The sequence below is a fragment of the Hemibagrus wyckioides genome, linkage group LG08 (assembly GCF_019097595.1).
Source record: "Hemibagrus wyckioides isolate EC202008001 linkage group LG08, SWU_Hwy_1.0, whole genome shotgun sequence".
NCBI lineage: Eukaryota > Metazoa > Chordata > Actinopteri > Siluriformes > Bagridae > Hemibagrus > Hemibagrus wyckioides.
The window spans coordinates 22,204,449-22,219,191 of NC_080717.1; the positions used below are offsets into that span (position 1 = coordinate 22,204,449).

Below are 14,743 nucleotides of genomic sequence, written 5' to 3' on the forward strand. Positions count from 1 at the left end.
AGCAATAACAATGCTAAACAATTAACTTATTTTTGCAATACTGTGTAACTGTAGCATTTGTAACTAAATACACATCTTTTATTGCCAAAGACACACATTACTCACACTTACAAAATGTAAATTGAACCAGAATCACAGTTCATATTTCTCATAATTAGACAGTAAGTAACTGACAAATATTACAATAGAAAAATGAAATCCATAAAGAGTCGGAGCAGCATTAATTCCCAAAACAGGAATGAAACTACAGTGAAACGAACAGAATCAAAGAGCCTTTTCTAACGGCATGTGCAGCACAACAGAACATAACTTATCGCCTTTTACAAGTCTCAAAAGAAGCCATCATTTTCAGGTCAAGAGGTGAAAAACTTCTGCACTAAAGAAATATCGTCAACAGATCATCAATTTGTTATATTCCCAAAGGGCCTATGGGATAATTTGGTAAAACTAAATTTAGTGTGCTCATCATTCAGAAGTATTTTTAAGATTTAAGATTTAAGTAAGATTTTGTTCAGTTAGGGAGAATTATATTTTACTGCTCACCATTTTATAGGTTTGGTTTATGAGTTTCTGCAAACCGATTTTCATTTAGCAATCTCATTATGTTGGCTTGAAAAAGCCGTTCACAGTTTTGCTTTATCAGATTATTACTATTATAAATAAACAGGTGGGACCTTGGACACTACTTTATTTGTTTGCTTGTTACATTTACCACTTAACCATTCGACTGCCTGCTAAACCGGGTTTCTTCAGGCACCACCATGCTGTACATAATGAATTTCCAACATAGAATTACTTATCGGTTTTTCAGTAAACAGACACTTCTTAAAGAGGCTTCTTCCCCCATCATAGTCTTTATATCTTGGCTCAACTGTTTGGTGTTGGCCCTGCTTTTTTTAGTTTCTGGACACCATGTAATAAGAAAACAGTCAGCATTAAAGCTCATCATCATCAGGCTGCTGCTGTTGTTTTAAAAGTGTATTTCAGTAGGCTATAGCTTTGTTTATTGATTTAATATTTTCAACTATCTAACTGAGTATCAAACGTTGTGCTTTTTTGTGAAATGTCCGACACGTCTTTCTTTAGCTGTGTGCTTTCACGGTCACGTGACCTGAATACATAAACAGTCATAATGGTGATCAGACAGGATATTCAAATAATGAGCTTGTTTCTTTTTAGGTGTACGTGTTTGTTATTGTTTTATATTGAAACTACACATCTACAAGAACACAGTTGCATCTCATTGTGTAAACTGTCAATACTTTCAATTTTATGACTTTTTATTCTTAATTACTTTCAATAGTTGAATTAAGTTTAATTAAGGTTGATGGCAGACAATGAAATAAATTTATTATTAAAATATAAATCCCAATCTATCTTTCTATATATTATAGAGTTTACACATTTATTTATATATTATTTTATTTTTATATATAGAATATATTATATTACATTTTTTTAATTTTTATTTTATACTTTTATATTATATTTACTGTTTATATTTATATTATATATACATGTATATACACACACACACGCATATGCATAGCCGATAACTATTGGTTTTTCACAATTATTTTGTCTTTGATTTCTACGTTTAATTTTACCTATTTTTCTCTCTATATTTTTAACTATATCCCTTTATTTTTCATTTCCACACACTAATTTTTACTCTTTTCTTTCTTTAATGTAGGACAGTCGTAAAAAGCATTTCACTACATGTCATACTGTGTATGATTTCGTATGTGATGAATAAAATTTCAATTTGAATTTGATCATGATACAAGATCCCAGACTTAGACAAAGGAGACAAAGGAGACTAAGCATTCCGCTTAGTATTGCAGCTTTCAAACCTGCTTAAAACAAACCTGCTTGTTTGCAACAGCTACCACACACAACCACTGGGAAACCACTAGCATCGCATTTTACATTAATGAATTAGTAATTTCTATGTAGTAAATTCAGGATGTTTTCAAAATCTGGTAAGCATCATTGTCCTTTCGCAGCATGACCGGCTGTATCTTATTCATAATGAAATCAAATGTGCTTCTTCTGCATGTGGCAGTGCAATGTTACAACATTAAGAAACTCAGCAGAACCTGCACAGGTTAAGCAAACACAACAAAATTGTATCTAACTTTAGTACAGTGGATATCAGGGGAGAGCGCGAACGCAGTCCCCCACTACCAGAAATTATGCAGTCGAGATTCCCACATTTGGGGAATTCGCATGGGTCAGCACAACCGGAGTGCAATGGCTGAGCCTCGCCCTGGGTGAACCACCTTCTTGATCATGGTATCTCCCCTGCCAGGTAAGTATGAATTGCAGAGCCCTCGGCTAGAGACTGCACCACCAAACACACCCTTCACCATCATGGTGAGGAACCTAACACTAATCATTACACAATAATCTGAGACTAAAACACTGCAGTTTACACGTGCTGCAAAAAAATAAAGTCAGTAGAGAAGAAAGAGTGCACTTTTACAGTCAGCAATAAGAGGGAGAAGAAACACTGAATTTTAAGAAGACTGTTTTAAAGAGTGTTTTAAAGCCTGCCTACCATTAACCCCGCCCCTTCGCTTTGCACTCCCACAGCTTGCTAATCAGTTTTAGCCAAAACAAAACAACTCTACAAGAAATCTTGATTCCGTTCGTTGATCTATAACTAGTACTGTAAAAGGTTGTTTTCTATTAAAGAAACTTAAAACATTTATTACTCATAGGTCAATGGAAGACAAGAAATTTCTTCACCTTCTTGATCATGGTATCTCCCCTGCCAGGTAAGTATGAATTGCAGATCCCTCGGCTAGCGACTGCACTACCCTTTACCATCATGGTGAGGAACCTAACACTAATCATTACACAAACATCTGAGACTAAAACACTGCAGTCTACACGTGCTGCTAAAAATAAAACTACATTTATTACATAAAAAACAGTGTGATCGACCATTTTCTAAGCAACTAAACAGTACAATAACCCCACCCCCACGGCTTGCAGCTCAGAGACAATGTTTCTCCAGGACCCTGGTGTTACATAAGAGAACGTAACATATAGCTACAGAACCGAAACACCACCACAGAGCTAAGAACAAAGTCTGTCTGAACTACAGAGCTACATGTTAAATGTTAAGCCACTGTTGAAAACTTTGATTTGAGATTGTTCAGTTAGGGAGAATTATATTTTACTGCTCACCATTTTATAGGTTTGGTTTATGAGTTTGTCGTTTCTGCAAACCGATTTGCATTTAGCAATCTCATTATGTTGGCTTGAAAAAGCCGTTCAGTTTTGCTTTATCAGATTATTACTATTATAAATAAACAGGTGGGACCTTGTACACTACTTTGTTTGCTTGTTACATTTAACACTTAACCATTCGACTGCCTGCTAAACCGAGTTTCTTCAGGCACTACCATGCTGTACATAATGAATTCCCAATGTAGAATTACTTATCGGTTTTTCAGTAAACAGACACAGTTCTTATTGCATATTGCAGTGCTCCAGTCTTCCCAGTATTGTAGCTTTCAAACTAGCTGAAAGCAGCCCACAAACATGCTTGATTGCACCAGTTAATAGCCCACTGTGTCTTATTCCACATAAAACCAGGTGTGGTTCTTCTGCACGCTTTAACGCCATGTCAGAATAGAAACATACTCAGCAGAACCTGTACAGCTTCAGCAAATGCAATAACATTGTATCTAACTTTAGTACAGTGGATATCAGGGGAGAGCGCGAACGCAGTCCCCCACCACCAGAAATTATGCAGTCGAGATTCCCACATTTGGGGAATTTGCACGGGTCAGTACAACCGGAGTGCAATGGCTGAGCCTCGCCCTGGGTGAACCACCTTCTTGATCATGGTATCTCCCCCTGCCAGGTAAGTATGAATTGCAGAGCTCTCGGCTAGAGACTGCACCACCAAACACACCCTTCACCATCATGGTGAGGAACCTAACACTAATCATTACACAATAATCTGAGACTAAAACACTGCAGTTTACACGTGCTGCAAAAAATAAAGTCAGTAGAGAAGAAAGAGTGCAATTTTACAGAGTCAGCAATAAGAGGGAGCAGAAACACTGAATTTTAAGAAGACTGTTTTAAAGAGAATTTTAAAGCCTGCCTACCATTAACCCCGCCCCTTCGCTTTGCACTCCCACAGCTTGCTAATCAGTTTTAGCCAAAACAAAACAACTCTACAAGAAATCTTGATTCCGTTCGTTGATCTATAACTAGTACTGTAAAAGGTTGTTTTCTATTAAAGAAACTTAAAACATTTATTACTCATAGGTCAATGGAAGACAAGAAATTTCTTCATTTGAACAATAAAATTGTTATAACTGGAAAAATAAAGAGCTCAATCACAGGGATTAATACACACAGACACTGAAATAAAAGATCACTAAAGCTCACTGTCATGTATTTTATAGCAACATGTGGCTAAATTCTTGAAGCAAAATGTGTGCATTAGTTTTCTATAAACTACATGACTGACAGTAGGTCTGGCCGTAACAAATGAAAGCTCCATATAATCTAAGGCTAATATAATTTCCTACAGCCGAACATCCAGTCCTGTTATTATTATTTATAAAACCAGATGTGGTACATCTGCATATTGCAGTGCTCCATTCTGCCCAGTATTGTAGCTTTCCAACTTGCTTGATTGCACCAGGTAACAGGCCACTGTAGCTTGTTCCTCATAAAACCAGGTGGGGTTCTTCTGCACGCTTTAATGCCATGTCAGAGCAGAAAGATACCCAGCAGAACCTGTACAGCTTCAGCAAATGCAATAACATTGTATCTAACTTTAGTACGCTGAATATCAGGGGAGAGCGCGAACGCAGTCCCCCACTACCAGAAATTATGCAGTCGAGATTCCCACATTTGGGGAATTCGCACGGGTCAGCACAGCCGGAGTGCAATGGCTGAGCCTCGCCCTGGGTGAACCACCTTCTTGATCATGGTATCTCCCCTGCCAGGTAAGTATGAATTGCAGAGCCCTCGGCTAGCGACTGCACCAACAAACACACCCTTTACCATCATGGCGAAGAACACAGAGCTAATCATTACACAAACATCTGAATCTAAAATGCTGCAGTCTATAAATGCTGCTAAAAATAAGGCTACATTTATTACATATAAAACAATGTGATGATTATTTTCTAAGCCACTAAACAGTACAATACTTCCCATGATGCATTGCTGCTGAATATGTAATGAGATCCACAGTGTTCAGGAAAATGCTTTTGTAACCAAAACACTTTACACTAAAAAGTAGTCGGTCCAGAAGAAAGGGCACAAAGCTATACTGCTACATATCACAAAGCTATATCAGCAGCAGGAAACAACTAAACTATTTTCAACAATTTTATTAAGGTTGTTTTACAGTTAGTTACAGTTTGCAATTATAAGTGACTCTAAAATCACAATATTTAAACAAAAGCAAGCAAGAAGTTTGTGTCCGACCGGTAATGTGATCCGGACACAACATTCCCGATAGATAGTTCCGGATGGATAGTTCCGTATGCCGTAAATGATCCGTTTGTTGTACCCAGGCTTACAAATGGAGTTTTAGATTACTAACTATAAATACTATAATTGATACTTTAGAATATTTTATCGACACATCAGGCATCCTTTGAATTCACGAGAAACACCGCTTGATGATTAAGACAAGACATTTAGTAAACGCTACGTGTTTTACAGAAAATAATACGCATTTATGGTGCTTTTATAAGATCAAAAAGTCAGAGTCGGATGTTCATTACAGAGAGAAACCATGATCTAATGGTGTAAAAGCACATGTTAGTTTAAGAGCAGAGTAACTTCTACAGACACACTGACCCTACATAAACACCGTTATAAACCTCTTCTCTGTGGTGAACTGTGAATATAAGGAGATCACAAACAGCTCGGATACAGAGCTCCACAAATAAACCACAGAGAGAGCACCAACATACACCTAGCTTACATTATAACTAAACAAACAGAAACAGTCTATCTTTAACAGTAGAGAGAGGGGTGCACCGTTCCCGGAAGTACTGCAATAACGGGTCGATGCGTGGAGTGGACGGAGCAAGCCCCTATTCCATCTCTTTGCTCCAAAAATCAATTTAATATATGGTCCCCGGATAGGGGACGTATCAGATATTAAACTGATAAGAACAGATTTTTTTTTTTTTTTTTTTTTTTTTTTATTAGAACCAGTTCCACACAACAATAAACGATACATCAAATCCAGCAAAACAAAACCAGTCCGTCCCTCTTAAATCCCTCCCACTTACCACACATCAATATAAAACCCAAAACAATCAGAACCACAGTCACATTTCTTGTCATAACACAAACCACCTTACACAAAAATTTAATTCACAAAGAAAATGATCACAAATACGTCAGGAGACCAAAATGTTCAAATCCAACAGAATACAGAAATTTAAACGATCCCACCCCCCTCACCTCACCGGTCTGGCCACCATGGGGCCCCCAGTACCGTGGTTCCCGAAAAACCTCCCCCCTCCAAAACTCCCACTCCTACCCTCACAAAACCCTCCCCCCCTTGCTCCTCACCTTGCACCTTACGGAGCTTGGCCCTGAATAACCGGAATAGACGTGCCTGACTGACGCGTCGGGACAGGCTCCGAATGCCCTCGCACCTCGCGCCCCAAAGAATGCACTTTGCCACCGAGACGGCCTGCCACAGAGGCCTTGCCATCCCTGGCCCCACGAGCCCCAATCCGCTGCCATACAGCACAAGATCGCGGCCTATCGCTGCCCCCTCTTCAGCGGGCAACCACTCCGACACGTGTCTCCAGAAGAGGGCCGCGACGGGACATGACCACAATGCATGGTCAATGGTCTCCTCGCCCCCGCACCCATTTGGACACAGGGGCGTCCGAGTTGAGCCGTGCCTATAGAGCCTCTCCCTCACAGGGAGGCGCCCCAGCGCCCCCAACCAGTGCAGATCCTTGCTGGCCCCATCTAGCCACTTCGGCTGAATCCTCACCCAATCTACACCCGGCATGCGGGTCAACGCCTCGCTCATGTGTTCTGCGCAACAGTCCCTCCACTTCTTATACAGCCTACGGTGTTCCAGGACGAGACTGTCCGCCAGGCACCACGGCTGGTCCCGGACGAACTCGACCGCCTTTTGGTAATGCCATGGGCGGTCGACCGACCACGGTGCCGTGCCTCTCCAGGGAATCACCGTTCGCAAAGTGAAACCCAGCCAAAACTTTGCAAACAGGGCCGATATATGTCCCTCCGACCCCCTGGTCAATCTCGCCGCAAAGGACATGAACAAGGCCATGGTCTTGAGGGGGGCACAAATCACACCTCTGCCCCCTTTCTCTCGATCCCTATACATTCGTACGCGGGCGACCTGCTCGTTCCTCCCTCCCCAAATGAACGTAAACACAAGGCGCTCTAGGCGCCGTCCTGTCACAAAGGGGACAGGGAAGACATAGGCAAGATGGTTCAATCTTGCCAACAGGTCGGCATTGACCGCAAGCACCCTCCCCGAAAGAGAGAGATCCCTCCGGTTCCAGCTTTCAGCCCTCGCCTGTACTTTCCTGAGGGCAACGTCCCAGTTCTTCTGGGCGCTGTCCTCCCTCCAGAAGACGATGCCCAGAATCCTGAGCCCATCCTGGCACAGAGAAAAACCCCCCGGGACCTCAGACCTTCCAGCCCACAGTCCAGCATAAAGTACGGAGGACTTCCCGCGGTTAACCCGTGCACCAGTAGCATCTGAGAACGCCTCGATCACCCGCTCCACTGCGCGGAAGTCTTCATCTCGGCCGAGGAACAGCGTAGTGTCGTCGGCATACGCCGACACCTTGGCCCTAACCCCGTTCGCGCCCGGGATATGCAGTCCCTGAAAATCCGGATCTCTTCTCAGCCTCTCCACCAGAGGCTCAAGGAACAGCACATAGAGCATTGGCGAGAGCGGGCACCCCTGCCTGACCCCCCCTTTCTGCTCGATCAACTCGGAAAGATGTCCGTTAATGGCGACACGGCTCACTGCCCCGGCATAAAGCAGTCGCACCATGGCAGTGAAAACCGGACCAAAGCCCATTCGCTCCAGGAGCGCAAACAAAAACGCGTGCGACACACGATCGAAGGCCTTCTCCTGGTCCAAATTCAGCAAAGCCAACGGTACCTGACGTTGCGTCGCCCATGCCAAAGCATCTCTGACCAGCGCCAGGTTCATACCGCACGTCCGTCCGGGCACCCCACAAGTCTGGTCAGGGAGCACCACCGTGGCCATCACCCTTCTGAGGCGTAGGGCCAGTGACTTGGCAACGATCTTATAATCCGCCGTCAGCAACGTGATCGGCCGCCAGTTTGCCAAGTCCGCCCTATCACCCTTCTTGTGTAGAAGGGCGATATGCCCGACTCTCGCTGACTGTGGAAGGAGCCCAGCCCCAAATGCCTCCCTGTAAACGGCCATCAGATCTGGGCCCACGAGGGGCCAAAAGGTCCGGTACCACTCCACAGGGAGACCGTCCCCTCCAGGAGCCACGCCCGTCTTCAGAGAGAGCATAGCGCCCTCCATCTCCTCTAGAGACACCTGCTCTTCCAACTCCACTACGCTTTCCCCAGGCAATCTATCTACCACAGAGTCCAGAAACCCGGCTGCCAATTCACCGCTCGATCCCCTTCGTTGGAAGAGGTCACAGTAAAAGGCACTAGCGCAGCCCAACATGTCCTCGGGCACGGTCAGTACCCGGGTGCCATCACTTAAACCCTCCATATAAGATCCTCGCTGCCGGCTTCTGACACTATTAAAAAAGAAGCGTGTAGGGCGCTCGTCCAACTCAAGCGCCTGCCTACCCGCCTGAACAAAGTAGTTGCGGGCCTCCGCCTCAAAGTGAGCTCGTAGGGCTTCACTGGCATCCCTGAGCCGCCCGCAATCTCCATCTTTCCAAGCCGAGGCAAGGACTCTTGACCACTGCCTGGCTCTTTCCACTCTCCGTCTCGCCATCTCCTGGCCCCACCAGCGGGCCAGGGTGGCAACTCTCTTTTTCAGGTCCTCCCACCACTCACACTGAGTGTCGTACAGCACCCGCAACCCTCGCCAACCTGTGTACAGGTGGCGAAAAATCTCAACAAAGGCAGGGTCCTGCAAGATGGAACAGTTCAATCTCCAACAACCTCGTCCCCTTTGACAACCCTCAACTTCGATGCTGCCGAGCACCATGCAGTGGTCGGAGGCCCAAAAGGGCCTCAGGAAGCACGCGTGCACCTTCACCCCCTCTGGCAAAAACAGGAGGTCGAGCCTAGATGCATCACCCCGTGAGTTCCTCCAAGTCCAGCCCGGAGAATGCGGATCGACCACCCTGTAAACGTCAACCAGGCCTGCTCCTGACATCGTATGGGCCAGCTCCGCCCCCCCCCTCCGACTCTACATCCACATTGAAATCCCCCCCAACCAGCAATACTCTATTTGTGCAGAAAAGAGGCTCCAGCAGGCGGAAGAACCCCCGCCGTTGCCCTCCCCTACACGGTGCGTACACCCCTATAGCCCTGTACTTAGTCCCCCTCCACTTCCCATCCACACAGATAATCCTCCCTGGCACTACCGAAACTACATTTTCCACCTCCCACTCAAAAGATTTGAACAGCACCCCCACTCCATCTCCCCTCCCCTCACCCACACCCCAAACGGCTGGACCGAGATCCCACCCCCTCGTGAACTCAACCGCCTCCCGCTCCGAGCCCAAATGGACTTCCTGCAAAAATAACAGATCAAATGAAACCGAACGCAAACTCGAAAACACGGCCATCCTTTTGAGAGGCTGCTTGATGCCCCGCACATTAAGTGATGCTATTCTAATCATCAAAAAAAACTTTTTCCTTCTTTTTTTTTTTCTAGAAGAATCCGAACCAGTCAACACAATCCCAAGGCACTTTCCCCAAAACCAAGCCTTCAACAAAAAAAAACCTCCCTCCACCCACCCTCACCAGCCAAACCTTCACTCCCCTCCTTCCCTCCCTCCCCACCCCCCCAAAATCCACAGTCCTCCTCACACCCCAACTGTTGCTCATTCCATTTTCCACTACCCATCTTATTCAATGGTATTACTATCCCCCTCCACCCCTGCCAGCCCCTGTTCTGACCCGTCTTGCCACAACTTGTGTCCACCCCTCCTCCTCCCTTGTCCCTCCATCCCGCTGTAAACAATCCTCCCCCAAAGTATGTACAGCCCGCGCCCCCTCCACCTCAATCTCCCTTGTACCTATAATGTCCCCTGCAGTCAGGAGGTCAAACTCCCGTCCCCTCTCGAGTCGTGACCTCTCTGTTCTTCTCTCCTCCGTCGCCCCCCTCCGCCTCTGTGGTAGCTCCAGACCCGGAGAGTCTGCCGCCCTCCCCCATATCCTGCTCTGGGTCTGGTCCCACATCCTCCATGCCCTCCGAGAACTCCATTGAGGCCCAATCCGGTCACACCAGGGTCGAGGCCTCCGCTACCCCCTTCTGTCGCCTCCGCCCAAATTCCAAACAGCCCGGCCTCCAGCCCCAGACCGGGCCACGAAGCCTGTTCTTCCCCCGACGGCGCTCCCACGGCTGGGGTTACCTGGCCGGCTGTCAGCGACTCTCCCGGGGTCAGGTCCGAAGAACCCCCCTCTGCCTGCGTCAGCCGAACCTCCTTGCCAGATGGCCCTGCTACCTCCTCGCTCACTGGCCCGCTTGATGCCGCAGGCTCTGCTGCCCCTTCGGTGAACACCGCTTCCTCCCCCTTTTCCCGGGCACTTAAGGAAAAAAATTCCTCAGCAAAAAGACTAACATAAGTCCCCTTTCTCGATGGGCACTGGCGATACAGGTGCTCCTCGCTACCACACAGACTGCAGGCCTTTGGCGCACCACACTCGGCCGCGAGGTGGTCCTCCGAACCACAGATGCGGCACCTCCGTCCAGGGCAGACCTCCTTTGCGTGGCCAAGGGCCCCACACTTCCAGCAGTACAACGGCTGGCCAGGGTAGTGGAGGAAACCCCGGTTGGGACCGATAGAAAAATTCCCCGGAGGGTGGACCAGACCACCCGGAGCAGCCGGGTCCGTCTCCAATCTGACGAGAAACCTGCGCTTCCCGTTCCAGACGCCGAAGCGCCCCCGCAGCTTCTCCCCTGCTGAGACAGAAGAGCAGTACCGTGCCAAAAAAGCTCTGATGACCTCATCCGCCACGAAGGGGTTATAAACGTGCACAGTGATGGGGACCTCATCCCTGGCGAACAACGGGACCAGCCGAAGACCACGAAGCACCTCCTCTTCCCTGAGCCGCGAGCACCGGTCGAAAAAGGTAGAGCAGTCAGTGAAGGCAGCGAAAGTGATGTCCAGGAACCCCGAAGAGCAAAAATCCTGCAGGCAAAGAACCTTGGAGGGAGCCATTCCGCTAAAGTCCCTGAGCAGCCGGAGCAAAATCCAATCCCAGCAAAATCGCTTCTTCACGTCCTCCGCAGCATCTCTGCAGAGCTCCACCCGAACAGAATGACGAAGCCGTACCACTCGAGCCGGCTGACGTTCAGCTCCTCTCTCCATGGCCACACTTGATCTTAGCCAAAAGGCCGAGAAGCGATACCGAGAACAGCCAACAACAAACGGTGCCATTCTACAGAACTGTAAACCCGAGGACGGAAAATACCGTTCTCGCTTAATATTCTATAATAAACCAGTAGAAATCATGCTGAACATATTCATACTAAAATTAGCGGAGAAAATAGTGATTTAAGCGGCATTTAACAATGAAACAAAAGGGAAACGATAACACACACACAGTCCTATCAGATGCGAGCACACACAATCCTCCACACTACAAACTCACAATTTAGTCAGAAAGTAAGTTTCCAAGACAACCATTTAAACTGGATTAAAATCCTTCGATTGCAGCAACCAACACATTACAAATAATATGTAGGGATTTTAAAAAGATTTAAGAAAATTTACATGAGTTTAACAATACTGCCTCTCAGCGGTCAAATTTGGTATTGCAGGGGAGAAAATGTATACCTACAACTTGACCCTCAAATTGCCTACAACTTTGTACAACATTTTTAAAAAGTATTTCTTTGCTAGAAGAAGATAAATTACTGGCAAACTTTTTAATACATGCAATATAAATATACAGTAAGAGGTCAGAATCACCAAACATGTACTAAATACAATTTTAAGCAGAAATACTGATTTATAGTTATTACCTAAAAACACGTTTTATCGTGGTACTGAGGAGGAATACTTTTTTCCAGATAAACTCTCTCAACTATTCTAAGACATGGACAACATTTTCATCAGTCCTAAATTGACTAAAACTGAAAAGAAGCTCGTCTTTATAACTGCGCCACTCATCCGCCATTTTCACTCAGCCCTTCAGAGAGGCCTAATTATATACAAAGCTCTGCTTACCTTAATGTCATTTACTCTGGACACACAATATTTCCCAACAAAATGCATTCAAGTGACACTTTGTGTTTTTAAATAAATAAATAAAACCTTTTTGTTCTTGTTTATCTTACACACACTGTCACGGGTATCTAACGGACAGTCTTGAGCCAGCAATCCAAACTCATGTGACGGTATAAAATTTCCAAACAAACTAATTTTAAACGCGTTTCAAATCATGAAAACAATTATAACACATTAAAGAAATGAGCTTTAATTACTCCAAGTACTTGTCCGGTTAGGTGAAATGTAGGAAAATGTAATCTTTTACCGAAAATTGCAATCACCTGCAGCTGCAAAATCAGCAGTCGGATCTGCAGCAGCGCCACCTAGAGGTCTGATTCAAAAGAGCGGGGCAAAAATAAAGCGTCATCACATGGCCATACTGTGTTATTATTGACGATATAAGATTGTTTTGAATCGTTATTACAAATTAATACACATACTTACAACCCCTGACGGTCCTAGAATACCCCTGTCCCGAACACTTTAACGTTTTCCATTGCTGTAATTTACTCAGATAGTTGTTAACTAGCTGATTAAGTGAATCAGGTGAAGTGGGAGCAGAGAAAACACTAAACTGGGTATAGTTCTGGACCTGTGTTGGGATCCTAGAAGATAATGAATTTGTTCCTATAGTCTGTCTCTCTGTCTGTTCTCTGCAAATGAATGTGTTAAATAGTTTCCTGCAGCAAATATATCTTTTAAAACAATATACTGATAACATATCACGGTGTGTATGAAGAGACCGACACATCATGTACCTGCTAATGCTTGAGCTAATATTGCCAATAAAGCAATAACAATGCTAAACAATTAACTTATTTTTGCAATACTGTGTAACTGTAGCATTTGTAACTAAATACACATCTTTTATTGCCAAAGACACACATTACTCACACTTACAAAATGTAAATTGAACCAGAATCACAGTTCATATTTCTCATAATTAGACAGTAAGTAACTGACAAATATTACAATAGAAAAATGAAATCCATAAAGAGTCGGAGCAGCATTAATTCCCAAAACAGGAATGAAACTACAGTGAAACGAACAGAATCAAAGAGCCTTTTCTAACGGCATGTGCAGCACAACAGAACATAACTTATCGCCTTTTACAAGTCTCAAAAGAAGCCATCATTTTCAGGTCAAGAGGTGAAAAACTTCTGCACTAAAGAAATATCGTCAACAGATCATCAATTTGTTATATTCCCAAAGGGCCTATGGGATAATTTGGTAAAACTAAATTTAGTGTGCTCATCATTCAGAAGTATTTTTAAGATTTAAGATTTAAGTAAGATTTTGTTCAGTTAGGGAGAATTATATTTTACTGCTCACCATTTTATAGGTTTGGTTTATGAGTTTCTGCAAACCGATTTTCATTTAGCAATCTCATTATGTTGGCTTGAAAAAGCCGTTCAGTTTTGCTTTATCAGATTATTACTATTATAAATAAACAGGTGGGACCTTGGACACTACTTTATTTGTTTGCTTGTTACATTTACCACTTAACCATTCGACTGCCTGCTAAACCGGGTTTCTTCAGGCACCACCATGCTGTACATAATGAATTTCCAACATAGAATTACTTATCGGTTTTTCAGTAAACAGACACTTCTTAAAGAGGCTTCTTCCCCCATCATAGTCTTTATATCTTGGCTCAACTGTTTGGTGTTGGCCCTGCTTTTTTTAGTTTCTGGACACCATGTAATAAGAAAACAGTCAGCATTAAAGCTCATCATCATCAGGCTGCTGCTGTTGTTTTAAAAGTGTATTTCAGTAGGCTATAGCTTTGTTTATTGATTTAATATTTTCAACTATCTAACTGAGTATCAAACGTTGTGCTTTTTTGTGAAATGTCCGACACGTCTTTCTTTAGCTGTGTGCTTTCACGGTCACGTGACCTGAATACATAAACAGTCATAATGGTGATCAGACAGGATATTCAAATAATGAGCTTGTTTCTTTTTAGGTGTACGTGTTTGTTATTGTTTTATATTGAAACTACACATCTACAAGAACACAGTTGCATCTCATTGTGTAAACTGTCAATACTTTCAATTTTATGACTTTTTATTCTTAATTACTTTCAATAGTTGAATTAAGTTTAATTAAGGTTGATGGCAGACAATGAAATAAATTTATTATTAAAATATAAATCCCAATCTATCTTTCTATATATTATAGAGTTTACACATTTATTTATATATTATTTTATTTTTATATATAGAATATATTATATTACATTTTTTTAATTTTTATTTTATACTTTTATATTATATTTACTGTTTATATTTATATTATATATACAT

At 43.8% G+C, this 14,743-nt stretch overlaps 3 non-coding genes and 1 pseudogene across 3 annotated transcripts; all 4 read right to left on the reverse strand.

The window, feature by feature from the left end:
- Positions 1-2,155: 2,155 nt before the first annotated feature.
- LOC131358527 (U1 spliceosomal RNA) lies at positions 2,156-2,319 on the reverse strand. Its single transcript, XR_009205478.1, has one exon. It is a non-coding gene; the product is annotated as a U1 spliceosomal RNA (small nuclear RNA).
- Positions 2,320-3,720: 1,401 nt separating this feature from the next.
- On the reverse strand, positions 3,721-3,885 carry LOC131358566 (U1 spliceosomal RNA). Its single transcript, XR_009205516.1, has one exon. It is a non-coding gene; the product is annotated as a U1 spliceosomal RNA (small nuclear RNA).
- Positions 3,886-4,823: 938 nt separating this feature from the next.
- Positions 4,824-4,987, reverse strand: LOC131358517 (U1 spliceosomal RNA). The gene has a single exon (XR_009205468.1). It is a non-coding gene; the product is annotated as a U1 spliceosomal RNA (small nuclear RNA).
- Positions 4,988-6,016: 1,029 nt separating this feature from the next.
- Positions 6,017-6,228, reverse strand: LOC131358727 (U2 spliceosomal RNA; annotated as a pseudogene).
- Between the last annotated feature and the right edge of the window lie 8,515 nt (positions 6,229-14,743).